Source organism: Chiroxiphia lanceolata, chromosome Z (genome assembly GCF_009829145.1).
Source record: "Chiroxiphia lanceolata isolate bChiLan1 chromosome Z, bChiLan1.pri, whole genome shotgun sequence".
NCBI classification, from domain to species: domain Eukaryota; kingdom Metazoa; phylum Chordata; class Aves; order Passeriformes; family Pipridae; genus Chiroxiphia; species Chiroxiphia lanceolata.
In genome coordinates, this window is record NC_045671.1 from 9,333,058 (window position 1) to 9,350,264 (window position 17,207).

Genomic DNA, 17,207 nt, shown 5'->3' on the forward strand with positions numbered 1-17,207 from the left:
ATGCAGCCATGATTTATGCTTGGAGACTTGGAAAGGCTTCCAGCTGACCAGTTTAGACATAATCTTTGTGAACTGGTCACTGCAGTTAAATTAGGGGGCAGGAATCCAAGCCCTCAAAATACTGTCCATGCTTTGTCAAGTTCTAAGCACCCTTCCCAGGAAGTTGCAGGAGAGTGCTGGCTTAGTCACAGTCTTGCCTACTGGTTCAGGTAGCTGTTTCAAAGTGAAGTGTGTATTTATGTGTCTGAAGCAAAGGCCAGTTAATCTAATGGCAGCATTTTGCACCCTGACTCCTGCAAGGAAATTTAAAAAAACCCACCAAGATGTCTCATGAGCATATTTCGCCTTGGATATGGTTCACAGAAGTTCAGCGTAGAGCCTGTCCCGAAAAACGTCATATCCAACACAAGCTGTTCTATGATCTTCTAGGACTGACAGTGTCCAGAGGCAGCAGAGAGGGAAATTGGAGCGATAAATAGAAAATAACTTCCCTCTCTCCTTTGAAGTCTCGCAGACGCGGTGCTGAAGCCAGCCCTCTTGGAAGGCACAGCAGCTCACTGGGTTGTAAATTCACGTATGCTGGGGCTCCTCCAGAAATCTGTGAGCAGAGAGTTATGAGAGATCAAAGCCTTAGGTAAGTAGGGCACCTATTATACCGAGCCTTTATCTCTTCTTGAGAGGAGATGGGAGAGAGCAGGAAGTTTGATGATTTTGCAAAGCTAAAGCAAAAGTTTATTTCTGTAGCTGGGGGATATCAGAGGCGTCTTCGCAGTGGTTTTGAATTTGCATCTCTCAATATTTGATGTCCCCAGCATGCAAGGAACATACTCAGGCACTCCAAAAACATGTAGGGAAAAGGGGAAATGATGCTAACAAGGTAACATCATTGTTTAACTTCCTCCCCTGACAATTTAAAACGTACTGAGGGGTATCATTGTTGAAATAATTTCTCTTGTTCTTGTTTGTCAAATGCCTCTTTTCAAAAGCCTAAATATTACTGCTGGGTTAAACAGAAGTGTGTCTGTGATATTACCTTACCTCAAACTGATCCCAGAATAGAAGGAAAGCTCTTCATATACTCAGAACATGGGAATGTGTGAAAAGCCCTAGAAAAATACAAGTCCTGCCTAATTTTTCCTCCACAAACCTATTCCAGAATCTTGGCAGCTTCAGGCACCTCTTGGGACACCTCAAATAATGAAGAGCTAAAATCTATGTAAGATTTGCAGTACAGCAACTTTTGAGAACTTGAGCAGTGGGCTGTATTCTCATCTGCTGGACACTGCAGGTCAGTTTCACTGAGGACTCTTGGCACTGACTATCTAAAGGTTAGACACAGACATCTGGCCTTGAAAATCCAAAAACTCAGGCCAATCCTTGACTAGCACCTAGTATTGTAGCTTCATTTCTGACTTATGCTGGGCCAGAAATTGGCTCTTAATAGCTTATTCCACAGCAGGAAACTGAGTCTCATGTACCCTCCTTTGCCTGTCGTGCTGAGAGATTGTTTTAACTTTAATCCTTTATTATAAACATGTCAGCCATTATGTTCCTGAAGTCCACCAAAATTTTTCCTCTTCTAGAATGAGTATTGGTGTGTCTGAGTCTGCTTTTGTGGGGGATTAGAACTGTATGCACTATGTTGCTCTTAGTGAACACTATCGTGATTATATATCTGGTATGTTCAATAAAAATATTTTGTAATGTTTTAGAGTTCCCTGATTAATTCAGGGTGGATGATGCCAGACAGAGGTATGTCAGCGATCTCTTGCAATAACATTTTAAAAGTTTTCAATTGTAGGAGTTCACGTGTGTCAAACAACTCTGAGTTTAACATGTGTTGTGATCTTTTGCTTGTTTGCACAATTAGGTGCGTAGGGTCAAATTCTAATTTACAATCCTGCTGTAAGTTCAAAGTCCTGTAACATTAACGATGTTAATGTTAACGATGTATCACATTAATGTTGTTAATCGTGGATCACGCTAATTATGTTAATTTCAATTGTAGAAAAGGTGAGCTGAGCCTGAGAAACCTTGCAAAAGCCTTAACCTACATCTAAAAAAATGAGCTATGAACATGCCATTCACCCCTGTGTGAGATTGGAGCCAGATTTTATTCTGTTCCTGCTCTTTAGCTTCTATTTTATACAGGTGTCTCTCAGACCTTTCAATATTCTTTTCTTATATAGTTCTCTACATTTAACTGTTAATCAGATTGGTCAGAGAGCCAAAAAGTTTCTCTTCAGGTATTCAGCCATGACTGAAATATCTCTATTTCTTCAGAAGCCTTAGAAATTGTTGCTTTGAAGGTTATGTCACTGGTACTCTAACAAAATGCTGGGAAACTGAGACTTTTCACAGCAGCCAAAGGGAAGTAGGCACATGAATCTTCCTGAAATTCACTGGAAGGTGACAACCACACTATGGCAAAAGTTAAAATGGAAACTTTGGTCAGGAGTTCTCATGACAGCAGTGGGTTGTAGTGATTACATGACCATGTGCTGCTTTTAGACTCATATTGTGGCTCCCTTTCTTTACTTGCACCTCTTATTTTTAGTTTTCCATCATAGTGAAAGTATCAGGGAGTCTGTTTGTGTGACAAACATCTGACATGCCTTAGAACAAATCAAACCAGGACTAAGAACACCAGGGAGGGCTGTTTGAATCCTAATCAGGAACAACAAACCCATTTCTACAGAGCTGTCCCTCCCTGGGGTCTTGTGCTATTCCTTCCTATGTTTTGGAGTGAAAGGCTGTTTATAGCCTCATTATAGCATGTTTAGCATTAAATGTCAGGAAGCATCTGCTGGCATATTTCTCAGTAGGAGACTTCTAAATTCTGCAAGTGAGTTTGGGTAGCTGTCCTGAATATACATGGGAGTTCCCTCCAGAGATTTAAATCCTGTCTTTGAAGGCAAGTTAATGCTGCCTTGTTGTAAATTCGCTTCATAAAATAGGGTTTTCAGTAAACGGTCAAGCTGAATATTCAACATTCTCTTCTTCCAGTAACATCCACTCTCTGGCCCATATCATAGGGGCCCACTGTGAGACTTCTGTTGCTTGTGTTATTGCCATGTGTGAAGGCACACTCCCATGAGACACTGGTTTCAGCCAGCGAAGATGGCTGGTTTAAGAAGTTAACCCCTGCCTAACCCCAGCACCACAGTTCATTGTGATGGGGGTTGTGGCAATGCAAGCCCTTGTGAGACCTTATTTTGAACTCAGTGGTTGAAAAGATGCATTAAAAAAAAAACAAACCCTTTGTGTCTGATTTGTATGGCAATAACTTCAAGTGAACATAACCAGACTTCCACTAGCTTATTGTCACTACATTGTGCAGACGTTGGTTTAAAGCCAGTGAGTCAGGTCATAGACTCATAGAACGGTTTGGGATGGAAGGGACCCTAAAGATCATATAGTTCCAACCCCAATGCTATGAGCAGGGATACCTTTCTGTAGACCAGGTTGCTCAGAGCTCCATCCAGCCTGGTAAAGAATTTCTTCCTAATATCTAATTTAAACCTACTCTCTCTCAGTTTGAAGCCATTCCCCCTTGTCCTGTTGCTACATGCCCTTCTAAAAAGTCCCTCTTCATTTTTCTTGTAGGCTCCCTTCAGGTACTGGAGGCCACAATTAGGTCACCCCGAAACCTTCTCTTTTCCAGGTGGAACAATTCCAATTCTCTCAGCCTTTCCTTGCAGGAGAGGTACTCTTGTCCTTTAATTATCTTGATGGCCTCCTCTGGACTCACTACAACAGGTCCTTGTCCTTCCTGTGCTGGGGACCCCAGAGCTGGATGCAGTGCTCCAGGGGTCTCACCAGAGCAGAGCAGAGGGGCAGAATCCCCTCCCTCACCTGCTGCCCACCCTGCTTTGGATGCAGCCAGGACAGGATTGGTTTCTGGGCTGTGAGTGCACATGGCTGGGTCATGTCCAGCCTCTCACCCACCAGCACACCCAAGTCGTTCTCAGCAGGGCTGCTCTTGATCTGTTCATCCCCCAGCCTGTGTTGGTACCGGGGGTTGCCCTGACCCAGGTGGAGCACCTTGCACTTGGTCTTATTAAATCTCATGAAATTCCCTTGAGTCCACTTCCCGAGCTTGTCCAGGTCCCTTTGGATAGCATCCTGTCCTTCAGGTGTGTCAACAGCACGACTCAGCTTGGTGTCATCTGCAAATTTGCTGAGGCTGCACTTGATTCCTTTGTCTGTGTCATTAATGAAGATATTAAATAACACTGATCCCAATATGGACACTACTTCTCACTGAGGTCCCTTGGGACTCTGAGCCATTGACCACCCCCCTCTCGATGCAACCTTCCAACCAGTTTCTTGTCCATCTAACAGTCCACTCATCAAATCCATCTCCCTCCAGTCTAGAGAGGATGTTGTGGGATACCATGTCAAAGGCTTTACAGAAGTCCAGATAAATAACATCTGTAACCCTTCCCTTGTCCACTGACGTAGTCACCTCATCATGCACAGCCATGGGGTTCATCAGCCACAACTTGCCCTTGGGAAAGCCGTGTTGGTTGTCTCAAACTACCTCCCTGTCCTCTATGTGCCTTAGCACATCTTCTAAGAGGATCTGTTCCATGACCTTACCAGGCACAGAGGTGAAGCTGACAGGTCAATAGTTCTCAGGGTCATCCTTTCTTCCCTGTTTTAAAGATGAGTACAATGTTTCCCCTTTTCCAGTCACCTGGGATTTCTCCTGACTGCCATGACTTTTCAGATATCATAGAGAGTGGCTTAACAACTACATCAGCCAGTTTCCTCAGGACTCTAGGATGCATCTCATGGGGTCCCATAGACTTATGTATGTTCCCTTTCCTCAGGTGGTCATGAATCCGATCTTCTCTTACAGTGGAAGGGATGTTTTTCCCCCAGTCCCCACCCTGCTGTCCACGCACTCAAGAGGTGTGGGAAGAGAAGTTGCCAAGACTGAGGCAAAAAGTTGCTGAGTACCTCAGCCTGCCCCTCACCCTTTGTTTCCAGTTTTCCAGCATTGTTTATCAGGGGTTGCACCTTCTTTGACCCTCCTTTTCTGGTTAATATACCTATATAAGCCCTTCCTTATTATTCTTTGCAACCCTTGCCAGGTTCAGTTCCAGCTTCATCTTGGCCTTCCTCACCCCATCTCTACACAACTGTACTTCATCTCTATACTCTTCCCAGCTCACCTGTCCTAACTTCCACTGTTTGCGCATTTTCTTCTTTTCCTTTAGTTTGACCAATGGGTCCCTACTCAGCCATGCTGGTCAGTCCTTCCTTGCTTGACTTCTTAATTCTGGGGATTGCTAGCTCTCGTGCTCTGTGGAAGACTTCCTTAAAGATCTGTCAGCTCTATTCCACTCCCCTGTCCCAGGGGATCTCACCAGCAGTCTCCCTAAAGAGCTGGAAGTTATGTATACCTGATAAACTATTTGGTCTCTCGCATGGCAAAGACCTAGAGAAGGATGCAGGGCTAGTCCTTGCCCCAAAAAGTTGAATGTGGCTCATGAACACATTTGTGTTTCAGGACCTGTCTTCAGGTAGGCTGGTTTCATCCATCTTTTTGGATATGCAGAAGGGCCAAACCCAAATACCTTCTGCTTCACTCATCAGTGTCATTCTAAATTTTCTTACTCCAGAATGGCTGGTGTGCTTATTGCTGGGAGGATGAGTGTCCACAAGAAGTCATGAGAGTTCTGTCCATTGCCATGCCCAGCACTTTACAGCTACAGAAGGAAGCCACAACACAACAGGATATTTATAAAGCAGAAACTGAGGGTGAAGAAACACAGTCAGTAGCTAAGTACAGACACACTGAATTCACTGAGCATGAGAAAAAGAGGTTATTGGTACCTATTGGTACCATCCATACTCCACAAGACGGGAGAGAGGGGAAATGCTCCCCAATATTTTGTAAAGGAGACAACAGCTTTGGAAAGAACTTCTCTGGAAGAAATCTTCTGGAAAAGAGCTGAGAGCCATTAAGGGAAGAGCAGATCGCGTAAGCAGTTCTTGCAACACAGCTTTCCATCAGGCAGCAGCATGCCTTTCTTTTCCCCTTAAAAATTGCATCATTCTTAAACAGTAGCTTTTCAACTGCAAACAAAGGGAGTTTTCATGCTACAAAAACTTTAACCTAAAGCTGCACTCCTAGTTCCAAACTGTTAACCATTGTTACTTTGAAGTTATTTTTACTTTAGTGACCAACACAGCAGAGACAGGAAAGAATTGTAATTTTGTGTATCCTCCAAGGCTGATTCTGAAGGCTGTGTGAAAGTCTTCCTATCAGCTCGCTGACTCATAGCTATAGTGCTTGGAGGCAAAACGCTAACAGGAGAGGCTGTCATATTTCTGTTGGTATTAAAACTAAAATCCGCACTCTGTGGCACCTTTTTTCCTTATGAAGACCTTCTGTTTCAATAGTAATATCATGAACTGATACATGAACTGGAAAGTAAACAGAAAAAGAGCTTATTCATTTCTACCCCACACAGAAGTGAGTATTCCCATTCTGGGGGGGAAAAAAAGTGTTTTTAACAGGACTTTGAGACAGCCTCTGTTATATAAGGCATTTGTTATATGAAAGAGACTGAAAAATTCTCATATTCTGAGGTATCACTGGTGTGTCTCTAAACACTTTTTAGTTGCTGATATTTGCTACTTGGTCTCTTGATGAAGTGAAGAATTATTATTCCCTTTTATGAATAAGAAAATAGAAGCACAGCAGCATTTATTTGCTCACCCAGGATCTGCCACAGATATGAGAGGGGATTTGAATCTCATTTCAGTGTTGCTCGGTCTGTTATCCTTCCTTCTTTAGGTCATGTCCACATGACCGTATTAGTCATAACCATGGTCCACTACCTAATGAGAGATCTTCAAATAAAATTGTAAGCTTTCACTGCTATGTTTGCAATTTCACCTGCTGCATTGAAAGCCAAAGAACAGATTTAGTTTAAAAAGGGCTGCAGAGAACAGTGGTACTGATAAATCTCTTTTTGTTAACCAAGAACAGACAGAATACAAAAAAAACCCCAAATAGATAAGCTGGTTAAGGACATGTGAATTACCTTTTAGAAAGGCTTCTGCTTCAATAATTTAGCATATTGCAAGGAATGTTAAAAAAAAAATTTGAAAAAAGTCTTTATCTATTTCAACCCGACATTAATTCAGAATTTTTCAGGCAGAAGGTGTCATTGAATCTAAAAGTAGGTGTCAAAAAGGACTTACAGGAGCTAGTCAGTGCTTGTGAATTAGTACTGGAAGTTTGCATTACTGAATTGTAGGAAAACATGCAATACTGGTGTTGCAGATAAATGTAATTATTTAGACAATTTAATTTTATCTTAAGTTTTCCTATTGCACCCTATCACAGTTGTACTGGGGTGATTTTTTTTAGATTAGTTCTGCCTCTTCTCCATCTCAGAATTATCATTGTAAACTTTTTTTTCAGGTTGAAGAGGGCGTTGAAACAAAAAACTTTGTGTCAAAAGCTGAACTTAGATGGTTTTTTTTTATAGCCATGGAATCCAGAAACTTGAATCAGTACCCTGTTGTATTTGGCACCACAAATCCCCCAAATAATCGACTACCCCACAGAAGTGGCATACATTTTATAAGTCCTTATGGGAGAGAGTGAAATGTCTGGCCTGTAAGAAAGAAAATAACTTGTGATTGGAATTCTCCACCTGAGTGCTGACCAAGAAGACAAATCTGCTGATGGCCTAAAGTTGAGCTCAGTGTCCCGCTGTTGCTTTAGGTGCAGCAGGGTGCACCAGTGGGTTTTTTGGGCTGCATTTCTCTCAGATGAAATACAGAGTCCTGCCTATGGTATATAACCCTTTGTAATACCCGGTGTCACACCCGAGTCCAACGATCAATTGCCTTTTATTTGCTCAGTGCTGCACGGTGCCATGTTCCACCCACAGCTCCGGGAACTTTGCCTTTTCTCTTGCAGCCCTTATCGAGTACACAGAACACGCCAAGACATCCTGTAACTTCTGGATCGTGTTCAGCGTGCCCCTGCACGGATTTGCCTCCAGATCCTGGAAAGCGTGGTGAGCTTCACCTCCCAGCTGGGGAGAAGGCTGGCGTGCTCCGTGGAGGAACCATCCAGGGAGTTTAAAAGAAGCTGCGTCTTTTTGTATGGTGCTGAAAACAATCCCTTCTGCTTGTTGTGACAAACAGCTTCAGGTAGAAAAGAGGACACAAAACAGCCAGGTAGGACAATTTCTTCATTTCTTCTTCTAGGAGAAAACAGTAAAAACTTGCATAGGAACCCAGATTTCAGCTGTGTTTTCCTGTGCGTTTTTTTCCTTTTGCATACTGGGTTATGGTGCATCTGCAAATGCTGGTTCTTAATAATGAGTCTGGTGTCTTAATTTTCTATATGTAGTGCTAGCCCTAATGTGTTAGTGACATTCAAAGGTAGAGTGAGTTTGGACCACTGCAGTGTGGCTTTAGAAAGCTCTCCAAAGTCAGTGGGGAAGTACACGTCCATTTTACTTTCTTTGGATCCAGGCCTCTCTTCTCTCCCCATTTAAAATCTCTGAATAGAGAGAGCCAGGCTTCTCCTCTGTGGAAGGTGCTCCAAGTTCTCCCTATCCTTATTACATGGCATTTTTATTTAAAAATAAAGGCCTGAAACACAGGGATGTCTTGATCCTCCATCATGAAGGGTTTTGTATTGTAACTGACTGTCTCTGGAGGAGATGTGCCCTAGCTAAAACCGGTAGATAGGACAATTAACAAGCTGTTTTCTGGCCTGTTATGTGCTAAGTGATAAATGGTCTCATTGCCTCTAAAAGTGGAGGGTGTGAGATTTGGATGGAGCATTTGCACCACTTGCTTAAGACCCTTATATAGAAATCTCAGTGTTAGGATTCTCCTGGATATGCTTTTCTTAGCGCAGTTATTTTTCTTTCATTAAGCTAGAGTGGTGATGTCAACTCATGGATGCCCAAAGATTTTTTGAAGGTGGAGAACTGACTAGAGGAAACACATCCAAAGTATCTTCTGTACTAGTGAAAAAGAGTACCCCTTCCCCCCCTAAATCCTTGCTCATCTGACATACGAAGTCCTGGGATGTTTCCTGACATCTGGCACTATTTTGACTCTCACCCCAGGAGTAAGACACCTTAGCATGTATTGAAGGAGGATTTTCACCACAAGGATTTTCACCCTTCTCTCTCTGCCCATGATTATTCAGGTATCCTGACACAGGCAAAAGTTCCATGGAAGCCAGCAGGAGATTTTGCTAAGTGAGGCCATAGGGGAAGGAACCTTTTTGTTTTAGCTAAAGTGAATTTGCTGCACTATCTGACTCTGCAAATGTCAAATTACTTCAAAAACAGTATTGAAAGCAATGGTTAAGGCCATACAATTGGTGATAAAGGCAGTCTATTTCTCAGTGATAACTTGGTTGCAAATCATCAGAGGAAGGTAACACTGCAGTTCACATTACTGAAGTTAACTGTTTACTTCCTTCCCAGTGAGTGACTTATTTTTCTTAGTGATAAAAACTCCCTGTGGATCTCTATTTAGTCAAATGTGTGACTTACTGCACTTTAGCTTTGGTTCTAGCTGCTGGCTTATTTGTGATCTACACACAGTTTAGTATTACTGAAAGTCACCATTCCAGGCTTAAGCAAAAAAAAAATGACTGGGAGGAAAGAAACATAGATGTAGGCTGATCTGCTGATATCACAGTAAATCATGCTGTTTGGTGGCAGCATGACTTCTCTCCAAGTCAGCCGGGAAACATGCTCTCAGTTTCACTGGGAATAGTTCACCACCATTGGACATGAGAGATTCCCAGAGTATGACCAGACAGTCAGTTGTCTGTGTTAGAGGGACCACTCTGTGCTCTCTGGTGACTCACCTTCCACACACTCAGCATGGCAGTGTTTAGTCTGGACAGCCATCCAGTCCCTTACACTCATGGGTCCAGTCTGGGAGGCAACAATGTTTGCATGTGCTTAGCACTGGTTCCAGAAGGAACAGGATGAGGTTCTTGCACGTGTGTAAAGTGATATAGGGGTAAGGAGGAAAACCCACATGAGCACTCAAGACTCACACATCAGGAAAACTCAAAGAGATGAGTTCTGCTCCACTGTCTGTATAAATGTGTGTATATATATACACACACACACACATATATAATGTTTATTTATTTATTTGTTTGTTTGTTTGTTTAAGCCAATTTTCACATTTTAAAGGTGGAATTATGTGGCTTTAGCGGTGCTTCCAATGCCATCCCCCAAGCAGGAGCACTTGAGAGCGTAGATCACAATCCATTAACAACTTTACTTTTCCCCATGTGCTCCCATGACAGACAGCAGTGCAAGATGGTTAGACTGAGAGTTGGGCAACACTGCAGTGGTTCCAAGGTCAGAGCTGGGTGCATGCCCTGTAGACATTGCTGATAACTATGATCCATAGATAAACAAGACTCCTTTTCCCTTTCTCTGACTCACTCCAGCGGCCTGTGGAGCTCCCTGAATATCTCCATATGTGATTTAGCACTACTCTTTCATCCATTGCTTCCTTCCTACTCCATTGTTCATGTGATCCTGAGTTTGCTGGGATATGCAGCTACTGTGGGCTACAGTTTCAGTGGCAACATGGATTACCAAGTAGTTTAACATCAAGACCTTCACTTGCTTTCCCCTGACCTTTGGTGAGAACTGTTGTGTGTGATTTATACTCTTCTTGTCATTGGAAATGTTGCCAATGCATTCCCCACCTGCCATTGCACTTCTTGGACAAACAAGACTTAGTTTACTTTTCCATCTTAAATGTACAGATTTGGCTTTACAAGAGTACAAAAGACACAGGTGTGAGGGGAGTGAGAACAATCGTTTTGCTTAATTTATGCTTGTTTGCAAGGGACTGCTGTCTTGCATTCCAGTTAGAATTGCTCTCTCTGCTATTCTCTTCTAGACCTCTTCACCCTTGGAGCCATGTCCTCAGAGTGTTTTTCCCAAGGGCTCTGTCTCTGCACTGGGTGGGGTGGCTGGAGTGTATCCTGAAGGCTGTTCCTCCATAACAAAGCCATCCAAACTGATGCGTATCTCCTCCTGAGCTGCTATAGTTTGTAGGAACTGTCATGTAAGCATAAACTAAAACTGATGGTGATTTATGTTTATTTGTGTGACTGTAAACCATGACTACTCCAATTAACATCCTCTCCAGCTATATCTGCTGCAAGATCAGTTGATGCCTCAGCTGCCTGTGTTAGATTTCCCAGGTACCTTACAGAAGTCCCTAGTCTCTACTGCCTCCAAATAGAGGCATCCCACATTAAAATCACTGATTTCCAGTGCTTTTTGTTACTGTTATACCCATCGAGCAATAGGTTTGTCTTTCAGTTTAAGTCTCACTCTAGGGCTGTTTCTCTTCATCCTGGTATGCTCCCAAAATTTCTTTTTTTCACATGTGAATTCTTTTGCCTCTGCTGCCTGGCCTTCCCAGCTCCTTAAGTATGTTTCTTCTTTCTTTAACTCTTCTTCTTCAAGTGATGTAAGAGCCTCCATGGAGGCCTTTTCTTGTTTTGCTAAGAAACACGAGACTAGAAACACAAACCAAAAACTTGAACAAAATTGTAGGACACTTGCAAGATCAGCTGCAGACTGCAACGAGTTTCCAAGAAATCATTCATTTAAAACCTTTCCACTACATCAGATATTGATTAATGAGGCAATACATACTTTGGTCTATTTAAATTTCATGCCTCACAGATGGGGTTGCCTCATAGCCCAAATATTTTCAGGAGTCTCAAGGTATAGCTGTGTGATGCATAACTTTACCATGTGCCAGAGCGAATTCCCAGCTCCAGCTGGACACCAGACACTGCTTTTGACTCTGTGTGCTTGCCAGATATTGTCATTCTCTGGATTGTCACCAGTTTCATTTCTGATCAACCCTTGCTGCAAACTGTGCTGCAGGTGGACTGGCCAGAAGAATGCGCTCTTCTTTATTTGGTTTACAAACAGCATTTTTTCTCAGCATTTTTTTCATGGACTAGTGTACATATGTTCTTTCCAAATTTGCTGCACAAACTGATTTAGGACACTGCCTTTGCCTAATCCCTTTGTGTTTTATGCTGGGGGTTTATTTTCTCCTAATGCCAAAATAGCAGTTTGACTGTAGGAAAAACTTCAAGTCCATGCCTTTCTGGGCAGACACAACCTGTTTAGCAGATGGCATCCAAGGAAACACTCAGACCTCTGTCTAAGCTGACTACATGTCTGTACCAAGCTCATCCCCAAAGCTAATCCAATCTTGCTTCTTCTAAGAGAAATTATGACTTTCATTTACTGACACAAGGCATTTATTCTGTTTTGATTACATCACCTTTGCCAAGTCTTTAGGGATTACATGTGTTTTTTAGTACTTTGCTTCATCTAGGGAAGTTGGCCGGACATCCACAACTTCTCTGGGCAACCTGTTCCAGTGCCTTACCACACTCACAGTAAGAATTCTACCTAATACCTAATCTAAACCTGCCCTCTTTCAAATTAAAAGCATTCCCCCTTGTTCTATCTTTGCATGCCTTTGTCAAATGCCCTCTCCAGCCTACTTGTAGGCTCCCTTTAGGTACTGAAAGGCTGCTAAGAAAGTTAAAAACACATTATTTGAAATAATGGAACATAGCACAAAAAGAACATAAAAGAATAAAACATACCCTGAAGATTATGGTTAAGAGTACAGTTTCTCCTTGTCTGCATTAATCCTTATGTGGCTTCCACCACTCTTTCTATTATAATGAGCTGGGATGTCCTGCAGTTATCTAAAGATTATCTATTGCCTTGTGGGGAAGAGGCACCAAAACTGATTGAGTTTGCTTCAGTGCCACACCAAGCTAGAGGGCCACGGCCCTTGTGTTTCTTTTTATTTCCTTATTAAAAAAACTAGTTTCTTTATTTCTCCTGACTAGGCATTTGGTGCCACACAGTACTGCTGAAACTTTACTTAATTCCCTTTAGTCCCAGAGTCTTTGATTATGTTTTCTGCTGTGTATCTTCATTAGCACATTACCAGCTTCAGGCTGTAATGTGTCATTGCCTTCTGGAGCTACACTGGCAAAACCTTGGCCACTCTGTCAGAAGCAGAAAATGCTGTCTCTTCTTACGGGGCCCACAACTTACTTAACCCTGCAAGCAGCCCTTGAAAACCAAGCGTAGTGCAACAAATTGTAACTCTGGGAATAAGGTGTTTAATTTAAATACCTGCCTGCCTTTTCATGTATCTCCTTGATTTTAAAGGGATCTTCTGTGATACTGCATCATACCCCAACTGTAGAAATGGCAACAATTAACCTCAAGTGAGCTAGACTCGCAGCAGCCTTGAGCCTGTGTGCACCACACATTTCTCTCTGATTTCTCTGCTGCTGTCTTTTCCCCCTGCAGGTTCTCCTAAACTCTTGGGAGAAGAGCATCCCTCTTTAACACTGCCATCACCTCCTGAAGGCCCCATGCACCCTCCAGGTTACTCCTCTCTTTTCTGTGGCTGCAGAGGGAGATGCTGCAAAGCAGTGCCACAGAAAGGGACCTGGGGGTCCTGGTCGATGGCAAGTTGAATATGAGTCAGCAGTGCCTTGGCAGCCAGGAGGGCCAGCCGTGTCCTGGGGGACATCAGGCAAAGCATCACCAGCCAGGTGAGGGAGGGGATTGTCCCGTTCTGCTCTGCACTGGGGCAGCCTCACCTTGAATATTGTGTGTAGTTTTGGGCACCACGATATAAGAAGGATATGAAGCCATTAGAGAGTGTCCAGAGGAGGGCAATGAAGATGGTGAAGGGCCTTGAGGGGAAGCTGTGTGAGGAGCAGCTGAGGGCACTTGGTCTGTTCAGCCTGGAGAAGAGGAGACTGAGGGGAGACCTCATTGTGGTCTTCAACATCCTCATGAAGGGAAGCAGGGCGCTGGCACTGATGTCTTCTCTGTGGTGACCAGTGACAGAACTCAAGGGAATGGCCTGAAGTTGTGCCAGGGAAGGTTTAGGATGGATATTAGTAAACAGTTCTTCACCCAGAGGGTGGGTGGGCACTGGAACTGATTCCCTAGGACAGTGGTCATAGCACTAAGCCTGACAGAGTTCAAGAGGTGTTTGGATGATATTCTCAAGGACATGGTGTGACTCTTGGAGATGGTCCTGTGCAGGGCTAAGGGTTGAACTTGATGATCTGTGTGGGTCCCTTCCAACTTGGCATATTCTGTGATTCTGTAACTTTTATTTCAGTTAATAGGAACTCACTACTTAAATACTGACTGTCCATGTGTACAGAGATGGGAATAATACAGGTTTTTGCTCTCAGCCATGTAAGCACAGAGGAACACGCATGTCTGTTAAACACCTGGAGAACAGATACAGGAACAATCTAAGATCAATTAAACTTGCACTGAATAAAAGCAAAGGCTGGCAGTGATGAGACCTGGCTGTGCTGTGGCCATACTGGTGGAGCTGCGGTAATATAGGGCTTATTTACTGCAAGATGGTGCTGCTGTTGAAGTGCAAACTGTCGATAAAAATGTCATGCAGTTTTGTTGGGGAAATATTCAGGGAAATAAATGTTTTTGTGCCTATTTAAGTCATATTGCATTACTGTAGACATTTTAGATTTTCAGTTAATTATTTAAAGTTTGATGTTCCAGAGGGGAGCCAAATTCTCTCTTATTAATACATTAGCCTCCCTGGGCCTTGTTTTATATGATAGCTATTTTTTTTTTCCAACCCTGCTCCTCTGCTACCAGGCAGAGGTTTCCTTGTTCTTCTCAGAGTTCACAAAATTTTAGTTATGACAGGTCAAGAAGTCACTCAGTCCTGGTCACCAGTACTACAATAATATTCTTCTATGTGCTCCTATCCTTTTTGGGATAATGGCCCTATGGAATGCTGGTGCTGCTGCATATCTCTAAAATGAACATCATTCAGTCACCCCCAAGGTCCTCCTGACCTCTCTTAAGTGGGCTGGCTTATCACCATCTAGCCAGCAAAAGCTGTAATAATATAATAAGGACTTAATCATAGAATCATAGAATCATAGCATGGTTTGGGTCAAAGAGACCTTAAAGATCATCTAGCTCCAATGCCCTGCCAAAAGCAGGAACATCTTCCACCAGACCAGGTTCCTCAGAGCCCCATCCAGCCTGGCCTTGAACACCTAGTGCAGCAAATACTACTTCAAAATACACAGAAGATCATTGATAATGTCCTGGAAGGCAGCAGGTTGCATCCATATTTTTCCTGGCAGGATAGGTATGATTGTAACCTGGAAAAGAGACAGTAGAGATATACATGCATATGGTATGTTTAATTCGGAATTATGGTTAAAGTGCTTATGAGCATAAGGGGTGTGATGATGCCCCACTGAGTTTTTCACGTGACAGATGACTGACTGTCAGAGCAATATATAACGAACCTCGTGAAGGACTTAAAGAAATAAACCCTAGATCTCTTGGCTGATGCTTTAGGGAATGCAGATCCAGAGATTTCCCATCCTTTCCACACATGCCTAGCACACAAGAGTGTGCAGTGGGGGATAAGGCTGCATGGCCACAGTACAAAATAGCCTATCCAGTGTTGTGGACACTGCTCCTCAGTGTCACCTGTGCTTCCCCCCTGGAAATCTGAAGGGCTGATCCATCACAGTCCTGTCCATCTGCTGAGCTCTCCCAGCACATCTGTTAGGCTGCAGTGCTTGCTCTGCCTTGGCAGAATATGCAGAGGAAGTACGTGGGCTAAGCATAACTAGGACTAGAGCATCTCTGGGAGGCTACCTAAGACTAAATATTGTATAACCATTATACAGCCCTTCAGGTGATGTTATTCCACGCCGAAAGTGCCATTTCTCCCACGGGTGCTGCCCGTTTTTCCCATATGGGAAGACTCTGTAAAATGCCAAGGCTCTGCATGGGTTGTATTTGCTTTGTATGTTCAATCACGGGGTCCCACTGCGGGGTATCCTGATTCCTCAGTGAGCTGGGTTTTTTGATGTGTATCTGAGGGCTGTGCATGTGACAGTGTCTGAAGTGCCACCAGACACAGCACACGTGTTTGTGGCAGCTACTGCCTTGCAAATAGCAGCCAGCAGCCTTGTGCAATACCCCAGTCACAAAGCACGCTTTCCTTGGAGGCTCTAACAAGCTGGGCTGTCGCTTTGCCCTCAGCTATTGAGTTTTTTCTATTCACGTAGGCATGATTAGCTTTTAACAAGCCCTCCCGAGCATCCCCCTGAGATTCCCCTTTTTTCACTGGTGATGATTAGGAAATATGTGCTAAACACAGTGTGGACACATCTGGGGTTTGCTGCAGCAGCTGATTAATCCCTGTGCTTTGCCTGTACCGTCAGGCACGTGCAGTGCTGTAGGCCAATGAAGAGATGCAGATTTATACTCCAACAACATAATCCTGAGACAGGTGAACATCCATCAGCTCCCACTAATATCTGTGACCATCAAATCACTTAGTTTCTCATAGGATCACACAGAATATTTCAGGAGAGCCATGAGACTTCTGCCCTTGCAACAGCCCCTTCCCTATCAGGGCAATGAAATTTTTGGCCAGAAGGGAGTTTGTAAACACAAGATCCCAAATCTGGTGGGAACAGGACTCAGAAATGAGTTAATCTCAGGCTTGTTCCCTGTAGAATTGATTTTTTCTGAAGGTTTATCTCCCCTTCAGTGTAATCTGAGCAGCTCAACACAGATGAATGCTCTTCGATCAAAATATTTTCAGCTCTGCTCCGTCTCCCATGGGCTACAAGGCAACTGAGAGACATTATTTCAATTTATGTTTTAAAACATCAGGAGGTATCACATTTGCAGGTGTCGGCGCCAGGAAGATGAGATCAATAGTACCAGAGCAAGTTGCTGCTATCTTTTTAAAGACATGAGTCTGTGGCTTTGTGGATTTCTCATGATTTTACCCAGCTGATTGTTGTTTGTCAAGGGCTTGGAATACTGGGCAAGGGGCTTTGGGGGAGAAAGGGCATCTCTAGCCACGCACCCTTCCTTCTCTGCTGCAGGTAAGTAGCAGTCCACCAAATCCTGATCAGTATGACTCAAGTTATTCTGCACACACTCACAGAAACTATTCTCTGACCATTTCCATGTGGCATGTCCTGCGACAGCTCCCAGCTTCTGGAGTAATTGATGAAGTATGGGAATACCTCTGCATTAACCTGCAGTACCAATTTTGCACACTTCAGATTACACCCA

The 17,207-nt window shown here is 43.4% G+C and overlaps 1 protein-coding gene across 3 annotated transcripts in view; it reads left to right on the forward strand.

Annotated features, from left to right (window-relative positions):
* The first annotated feature begins 512 nt into the window (after window positions 1-512).
* The window catches only part of LOC116780238 (phospholipid-transporting ATPase FetA-like), a 94,966-nt gene continuing 78,271 nt past the window's right edge, over window positions 513-17,207 (forward strand). Inside the window, exons 1-2 of one of the 3 annotated variants that reach the window (XM_032674880.1) lie at window positions 513-634; window positions 7,949-8,211. The gene's annotated coding sequence lies outside the window, so the exon portion shown is untranslated. Of the gene's footprint in view, window positions 635-7,948; window positions 8,212-13,628; window positions 13,649-16,840; window positions 17,015-17,207 lie in introns of those variants that run through there. The other 2 variants (XM_032674883.1, XM_032674881.1) reach the window with 2 other exon arrangements.